Source organism: Equus asinus, chromosome 13, assembly GCF_041296235.1.
Source record: "Equus asinus isolate D_3611 breed Donkey chromosome 13, EquAss-T2T_v2, whole genome shotgun sequence".
NCBI lineage: Eukaryota > Metazoa > Chordata > Mammalia > Perissodactyla > Equidae > Equus > Equus asinus.
The window spans coordinates 50,830,206-50,838,634 of record NC_091802.1 but is presented as its reverse complement, the minus strand read 5'-3'; the positions used below and the strand labels follow the sequence as shown (position 1 = coordinate 50,838,634).

The following is an 8,429-nucleotide window of genomic DNA, read 5'->3' as shown; positions in this document are numbered from 1 at the left end:
CACTCTGTACTGAAATTCTGGGTAATTACTTCAATCTTCCCATTAACTAATTCTTCTTTGTGTCATCTTTTTCTTAACACATCTATTGAGCTTTTAATTCCAGCTATTACATTTTTCACTTTGAGACATGCTGTTTGGTTCTTTTTCAAAACTGCATGGTCACTCCTTTAGTTTCCTGCTGCCTGCAAATATTTCCAAGCTTGTCATTTATTCCTTTAAACCCATTGCAGATATTTGTTTTATAATCTGCATCTGTTTATTTGTGGGACTGTTTCTGCTGTCTCTTGTTTCTGCTGGTTATCATTCGTGTTTCCTTGTTATCCTGTTCTTAATTGATGGAGTGCTAGTCATTGTCTTTGAAAAACTTTGTGGGGATTCTCCAGTGCCTATGCTGATGGTGGCCTCCTCCTGAAGAGATTTGCCATCCACATCCGCCAATACGTGAGTGCATTACCCATTGGGGACCACCTCAAACCACTTCAAGGCTTGGGATTCCCCGGCCCATCCCAGCCATGCATATCCAGGTCTGCATGAGGTATAGATCTGCATGAGGCTGATCTGTGGCAAGAATAGTATTGTATCCCTATGCCATGCCAATGCAAAGTTTATGCCAAGGGAACCCTAAGGTTGGGGCGCTGGGGAGGTCACTTGTAGATTTTTACCCTGAGAATGTAGCCTTTTGGGGCTCCCAGCTTATACAGGGAGGAAGGGTTCTTTCTAAGGTTTTCTGCTTTAGATGTGCTTTGGTCTTTGGCTTCTGCCTTTACTCCAATTAAGGCCATGGAACTGAAGCCCAAGTATGAGGGATCAGTAAATATCTTCTTTAGGTCAAAAATATCTTTGATACTCTGACATAAAGCTTGGCTGAACTTTGTTTGACATAAAAAATACGTAAAAATCCAAAGAAAAAAATAATCAGCTTGGGGCTGGCCCCATGGCGTAGCAGTTAAGTCCAGCATGCTCCACCTTGGTGGCCCAGGTTCATAGGTTCGGATCCTGGGCGCAGACTTAGAACACTGGTCAAGCCATGCTATGGCAACCACCCAATGTGAAATAAAGGAAGACTGACACAGATGTTAGCTTGGGGCTAATCTTCCTCAAGCAAAAAAAGAGGAAGATTGGCAACAGCTGTTAGCTCAGAGCAACTCTTCCCCATAAAAAAAAAATCAACTGTATTTTCACCACCTACAATTAACTACTATTTATATCCTCTCATATTTGTTTGGCTATATTACTTTTAAAAAATTACTCATGCTCTTTTGAAGTAATTTAGACAAGAAAGAAATGTAAAACTATGAGCGTTTAAAAACTTGCATTGTCAACATTAAACAGCATTCTAGGCAACTGGACTTTGGATGGTGAACACAGTGTAGTCTACACAGAAGTCAAAATATGATGTACACCTGAAATTGATATAATGTTCTAAACCAACGTTACTTCAATAAAAAAAATAAATCAACGTTCTAGACACCACTGATGCATAGGCAACTTTTTCTGCATGTGAACAGAGAAAATATTGATGATGGATGGGTGGAATAGAAAGATAAAAATACTTTTGTAAAAGTGATAAGTATAAATGTTATTGTAATTACAATATTAAATTTTCTTGAATTTAGTTTAAGAAAAATAAAAGGAAGGGAAATTGAGGGAATTGTTGAACTTCACATGTGCCTTTACTGCAGGAAAACTCATTTCCCAAAATATGTCTTTAAGGTAATAAAAAAAAAGCAGACAGGTGTAAACATTAAAAATACTAAGATATTGGAGTCATTATGCTCTTTTAAAACATTACAGCCTTCAAATTTAGAAAGTATTTGTAGACGTTGGCTTTGAAAAATGGAGATATTCTTCTTCCCATCTTCCCTGTTGTGGGTTATATCATTTTCACATCATCCACATTACTGCATTCACATTCAGTTCTTTAACCCTAATTCTCATGGTTGTTGTGCTCTCTGTTCAAACGAATTCAGAGTTAACACCATGCTTTCACTTCTTGCTTCTTTGTTCCTGAATGAGACATCTGAATTTTGTTATCCAGCCTTCAGAAAGCTCATGGGTGCTATTTCTGTTAGTAATTTTATGTTTGAAAATATGACCTTATAAATAGAGTGACATAGTAACTGAAATAGAATATTGCTTTCAACACCTTCTTTCCATGAGAGCTTTGTTGGTTACTAATTGTCAGACTTTAATATGCATAGAAATTACCTGGGGACTTGTCAAACATGCAGATTCAGTAAGACTGGCATTGGGCCTGAGATTCTGCATTTCTAACAAGTGTCCAAGTATTGCCCATGCTCATGACTTGAAGACACCCCCCTTTTGGTTTTTTTTTTTTTTGGTGAGGAAGATTAGTCCTGAGCTAGCATCTATGCCAATCTTCCTCTGCTTTGTATGTGAGAAACCTCCACAGCATGACTGATGAGTGGAGTAGGTCAGCACCAGGATCCAAACATGCAAACCTGGGCCCCTGAAGTGGAATGCGTGGAACGTTAACCACTCAGCCACAGGGCCGGCCCTGAAGGCCCCACTTTGTAGACATTTGAGGGCACATTTGTAGACTTTGCTTCATCATCTTTGGACCCCAAATGCTGCTATAGAGATGTCTAACACTAGCTTTATTTCTCCCCTCTTGAAGGTGATTTGCTTTTTCTGCTTGGATGCCTGAAGAATTCTTTTATCCTTGAGATTCAGTCATATTGGATTTGAGCATTCTCTATCAGACTTAACTAGAAAAAATAGGTTCTTTTTAATTTGGAGTTACAGTTTTTTTCTTTATGGGATATTCTTCTTGAGATATTTTTTTACTTTTATTTTTTTTGAGGAAGATTAGCCCTGAGCTAATGTCTGCCACCAATCCTGCTCCTTTTTTTTTGCTTATGAAGGTTGGCCCTGAGCTAACATCCGTGCCCATCTTCCTCTACTTTATATGTGGGACACCTGCCACAGCATGGCTTGATAAGCATGTGTATATGTCCATGCCCAGGATCCAAACCAGCAAATCCTGGGCCGCCGAAGCCAAGTGCACAAATTTAACCATTATGCCACCAGTCTGACCCCCTTCTTGAGTTATATTTTTAAATACATCTTCTCTACCATTGTATGGGGTGTCTATTTCATAGAGAAAACTTATTCTTATTGGATTATCTTAGTCTGTGTTCTGGATCTCTTAGCTTCATTTATTGCTTGATTCTCTGTATTTTTTATGTGTTTGCTCTGATTAGGCAAAGCTCCTCTACCTCAGTAATTCAATTCTCAGCAGTGTTTATTCTGTTAATTGTTTTTTCTAATTTTTTAAACTTTTTTTCTGTAATTACATTGTATTGGACCTTGTAATGTTTTCCTTAGGTCAATATTTCCCCTTTTTATTCTGTTCTTGAGCTGTTTTCCCCTAAGGTGGCTCCGTGCCTTTTGCATGCAATAGTCCCTCTTACCCCATAGGATATTTGCAGTTTCCCAAGCTATTGCAAGGCTTGAGTGCCTCTGTCTCACCTGATATAATGTGGTGACTTCTTGACTTTTCCCCCCAGTGCATTACACCTGTTTATTCAACCTTTGGACCATTTCCCTCAATTCAGAATGTTGCCATGGAACCTTTGTATCCATCAGAGAGAGAGAGGCTCATTGTTCATTTCTCTGTCTCACTCCCCCACCCCCAATGACAGTGTGATATTGTGATTTATGGGAAATATATATATATATATATATATATATATATATGGTCATTCATATGACCAAAATCTATTTCTCATATATATTTGGTCTTTGTCCACAGTTCCTGGCTCACAGCTCCCCCAGATCCTTGGAATCTCCTAAGCAATAAGAGCAATGGAAGCATCTTTTATTATAATATTCAGTCTCTGTCCTCAGTCCTGCAAAGCCTTCAGAGCCTTTCTGAAAGAGTGTGGTGAAATAGTTGTCTTGTTCTTCATACTTTCCAACACTGAATGGGTTTATGTTAATAAGGTGACTTTTGGAAAGCACCTAAGGAATGGGGGCTGGTTGCCAGGGGAACCAACCCAGAACAGAGGGTTGGAACTTTCAGTCCCAACCCCTGATTTCCAGGGAGGGTGAGAGGCTGGGGGAATAAATCGCCAGTGGCCGATGATTTAATTAACAGTGCATATGTAATGAAGGCTACATAAAAACCCAAAACAGAGAGGGTTCAGAGAGCTTCCAGGTTGGGGAACCAGAATGCCTCCACCGTGCCAGGCCCCAGACTCCATGAGGACAGAAGCGCCTGTGATCAGGACCTTGTCCTATGGATCTCTGGCTGTTGACGCGTATCCTTTAATATCCTTTGTAGTAAACCGGTAATCTAGTGAGTAAATGGGTTTCCTGAGTTCTGTGAGCTGCTCTAGCAAATTAATCGAACCCAAGTAGGGGGTCTTGGGAACCTCTGATTTATAGCCAGTTAGTCAGAAGCACAGGTAACAACCTGGCCTTGCGAGTGGCATCTGAAGTGGAGGGCGGTCTTGTGGGATTGAGCCCTTCACCTGGGGAATCTGATGCTGTCTCCGGGTAGATAGTGTGAGAATTGGGTTGACTAGCAGGACACCCAGCTGATGTCCCAAGCATTGCTTAGTGGTGTGAGGGGAAAAACCCCCCTTCACACATTGGAATTGGGTACCAAACTCAAAATAAACAGTTTTATTCATCCTCAGTTCAAAGAGAAAAAAGTGAATGAACCAACTCAACGTGATTGTCTCCAGATTTGGGGGAGGAAATTTTTCCATATGACTTTTTGGCTGTGAGGGCTGGGTGGGGGAGGCATAGGAGCAGGTTTAGAGCCAAGTATTTCTGGGTTTTTCTCTACAGAGTCTTCTCTTTCTTGTCAACCCTTTCATTGTTTGAATGCAGTTGCTGCTTTTCTTTTCTTGGTGACCCAGGTAATATGGCTCCATTATTTGAAATTCTCCAGTGGCTCCCGCTGTCTTTGAGAGTGAAAGCCGAAGACCTTACAGTGGCTCCCTAGGCCCACAAGGATCTGCCTCCATCCTCACTCCCGTTACCTCCCTGACCCTGTTCCGTTCTGTCCTCCTTGCTCATTCTGCTGAGGCCAGCTGGCGTCCTTGTTATTCCTCAAGCACATCAGGTATTTACCTGCCTCAGGGTCTTCTATCTGGAACATTCTTCCCCCCTCCCTTTCTACCCCATATCCTCAAGGCTTGCTCCTTCTCTTTAAATCTTTGCTCAAATATCCCCTCAAAGTGACTTTCTCTTACCAAGCTTTTTAAAACTACAGCCCTCAGCACTTCCCTTCCTGCTGTGTTCATTTTTCTCCGTGGCACCTATCGATATACCACATTATTTATTTTTTTATTTTACTTACTGACTGTGTCTCCTGCTCTGCTCTCTGCTCCCTCCCACAGTAAGCTTCATGAGGGCAGAGATTTTTCTGGCTAAAATAGTACCTGGCACATAGTCAGTATTTAATAAATGTTGGTTGAATTTATTTGTTTGTTTATTTTGCTTATAATGATATTGAGGACAAGAAATTCTTTGAGGACATTCCTACGGCCCCTTCAACCCTTCTCATTTAATCATCTCAACAACTGTTTAATATATCTTGATGAGGCCAATCTTGTCCCTAGAAAACCTGTTCCAGCGTGTAATGTGCTTGTAATCAGGATTCCTTCCTATTCATCCAAACTATGTCTTTAACCATGCACAGCTCAGATATTTTTGTTCAATGAAGTAACATAGAAACACATACCTAAATAAAATATCCTTCACTTCTCTGTATTGCAAGGTCTCTCTATTTTGTGGTAAGGTAGGCTAGAAGGAAAAGAATAGGGCAGTTGAAAGTTTATTTTGACTCCCTTATTTCGAATCTCTTCTTTGCCATTCCTTGTTATATTTTCCCCCACCGTGACAAAAGCCATATTATGAATGAATCTTCAGCAAGTGGGTGACTTCCATCAGTGGCAGAAGTGTGAACAGTGAGAAGCTGGTTCCTTTCAAACTCCCCTATATGTTTTTCCACGTGGTTTTCTTGAGCCTCTGCCTCCCTAAGCACTTCAGGTGGGAACTAAGTCTCTGCTAGTCCCTTCAGTTTTGAAAGTATTTAATATAAATCAAAACATGATTTTAAGTGAGATATTGATGTTTGAATATTTGTAACCAAAATATATGTAATTTAATGATACGAAAGTCCTTGTCTCAGTCATGCTATAGTTTTAATTATCTTCAAACCATCTAAGCGAAATCCTTTGTTATTTTGAATTCTTATCAGTTACTGTGAAGAAGACACTCGTTAACTAGAATCAAAGCTTACTTGCTTAGTAGACTAAATATGAATCATCATCGTTATGTCTCAGGCATTGTGCCAAGTCCTTAACATGCATCATCTTATTTAAAATCTCACAGTAATCTAATTATTTAGGTAAATTAAGAGATAATTTTTAAAGGTTAAAATCATGACCCTAATACAAATATAAAATCAACACATGTCCAAGATTTTATTTAGCTTATCAATTAATGAAGAAACCAATAAGATGTTATAAGTGATTTAAAGGAGAATTCAAAGACTGTGCATATATAGGCAATTAGAAATGCTGAAATGAATTTACAAATAAATGTCAAACAGGATAATATCCTATGGCAATGATCAGTTGTGTTTCAGGGGGCACAATTTGCATATCTATGGACAAGAATCATTTGAATTACTATCAGTATTTTACATCTTATGGAGTTATAAAATAGCTCAAAGACATTGAAAGGTAGAGATAACGCAGAAGGATGTTCTAGACAAGACACTCAGTACTCTTTGCCAATTTCAAAGTCTTTCACTGTTGTTTCAGTGTCTTCCTGACAGTCTCATTCCAATTTGAGAGATTTTAGAACTCAATACATAGGAATAAAAGAGAAGCTTCATATAAATAAGATCTTCAATTTTAGAAGACGAAAGATGATCTTTAAATAAAGCAAATAATCAGAATATTAGATCTGGATCAAACATTGCAGATCAAACTTCAGATTTTATACATGAAATAATCTGACATTAAATAATTTGCCAAAAATCATAAAGCTGGTTGTTGGTAGGCCAAGAGAACAGAGAAACTAGGTGTGTCTCATAGAGTATCATTAAAGTAAACAGAAACGAAATATTAAAAAACCTTGTGTGTTAAAATTACCATTAAATATATTACATTTAATGAATTACCCCATATTATAAAAATAAACTGACACAAACATGAGTTCAGAAAATTCCCCAAGATCATAGTTCAGGATACGATCTGAGACTTAGTATCAGAAAATTTATTTTCTCCATCAGACAAATGTAAAATGACAAACTCACATTGCCTAATTACACAAATAGTATATTCATTTTAAAATTACAAATATGTTCTCTACCTGTAAGGTTTCACTGAGCTAATTATTATCTCTTTGATTGAGTATATCTGCAAGGAGACATTCTCTGAAAAGACATACTCATCAACTGACATTCTCTTCTTAATTAAGTCAAAGTATTCCCTTGCCTTAAGGATACATTACCAAAGAGATTACTTCAATTACAGACTTGAACACTGATTTAGTAAATTAAGGATGTGCTTGACATTTAATCCAACAGATAGCTAACCTGAGCACTCCAATATTTAAATTAAAAATCATGTTCAAATTTGATTCATATGCGGGTTTCCCCCACTATCTGAAAGTTGAGCACGTCTATGAAACCCTTAGGAAGCCAAAATGGCGTAAAGTGAAGAAGCAATTACCATTAATTTATATGGGAAAATTTTTTTGAGCATTCTCAGACCCAAAAATAACCTACCAAATACTACATGAAACCTAAAATAACACTAACATATAGTGAAAGCAGAAATGACGTGATACATACACAGCCTATATGAAGTAGAAATGCTGTATGTGCAGTGTAGTTTCACTTACCAGACTCGGGAAGACGGCGAGCACACTGGAAGGCTGAGAGGTGGCGGTGATGATGATGTGCTAGGCTGAGTCGTCTGAGGTTGGGACGGTGGGGGGTACAGGAGACTGGGGTGGAGGAGTGAGAGGAAGAGGGTCATCTATTAACATCTCATCATCGTTGTCCGAACCCATCAGGCCAGGAAGATCACTAATGCTTACCCCTTCTTCTGTGTCTGCCTGTCTCGATGTCGAAGGTCCAGCTTCATTGTCTGCTGTGGCTGATGTGGAAGGTTTGAAATATGACAGTATGCCTGACTGCTTAGCCTCTGTAACGACTCACTGCAAAACAAATGCAGGACGCTATTTTCACCTTTTTTCGTAAAAGTGAAAATCCTCTTCGGATTTCTTCAGTGAAGACAGGTACTACTGTAGGTCATTTGTAAAAGCGAAGTGGTGTGAAGCCAGCTTTTGGATAGTGGGGCAAACCTGTATATAAAAAAAATCAATTTGCTAGAGTTTTTCTTAGCTACTTAGGCTACTGAAATGCAAATATAGGTAAT

At 38.8% G+C, this 8,429-nt stretch overlaps 1 long non-coding RNA gene across 1 annotated transcript; it reads right to left on the bottom strand.

Moving 5' to 3' along the window:
* Positions 1–6,439: 6,439 nt before the first annotated feature.
* Positions 6,440–8,219, bottom strand: LOC123276459 (uncharacterized). Its single transcript, XR_011493922.1, has 3 exons — positions 8,089–8,219; positions 7,891–7,995; positions 6,440–6,915 (listed from the first exon to the last, which is right to left on the bottom strand). It is a non-coding gene; the product is annotated as an uncharacterized lncRNA (long non-coding RNA).
* Between the last annotated feature and the right edge of the window lie 210 nt (positions 8,220–8,429).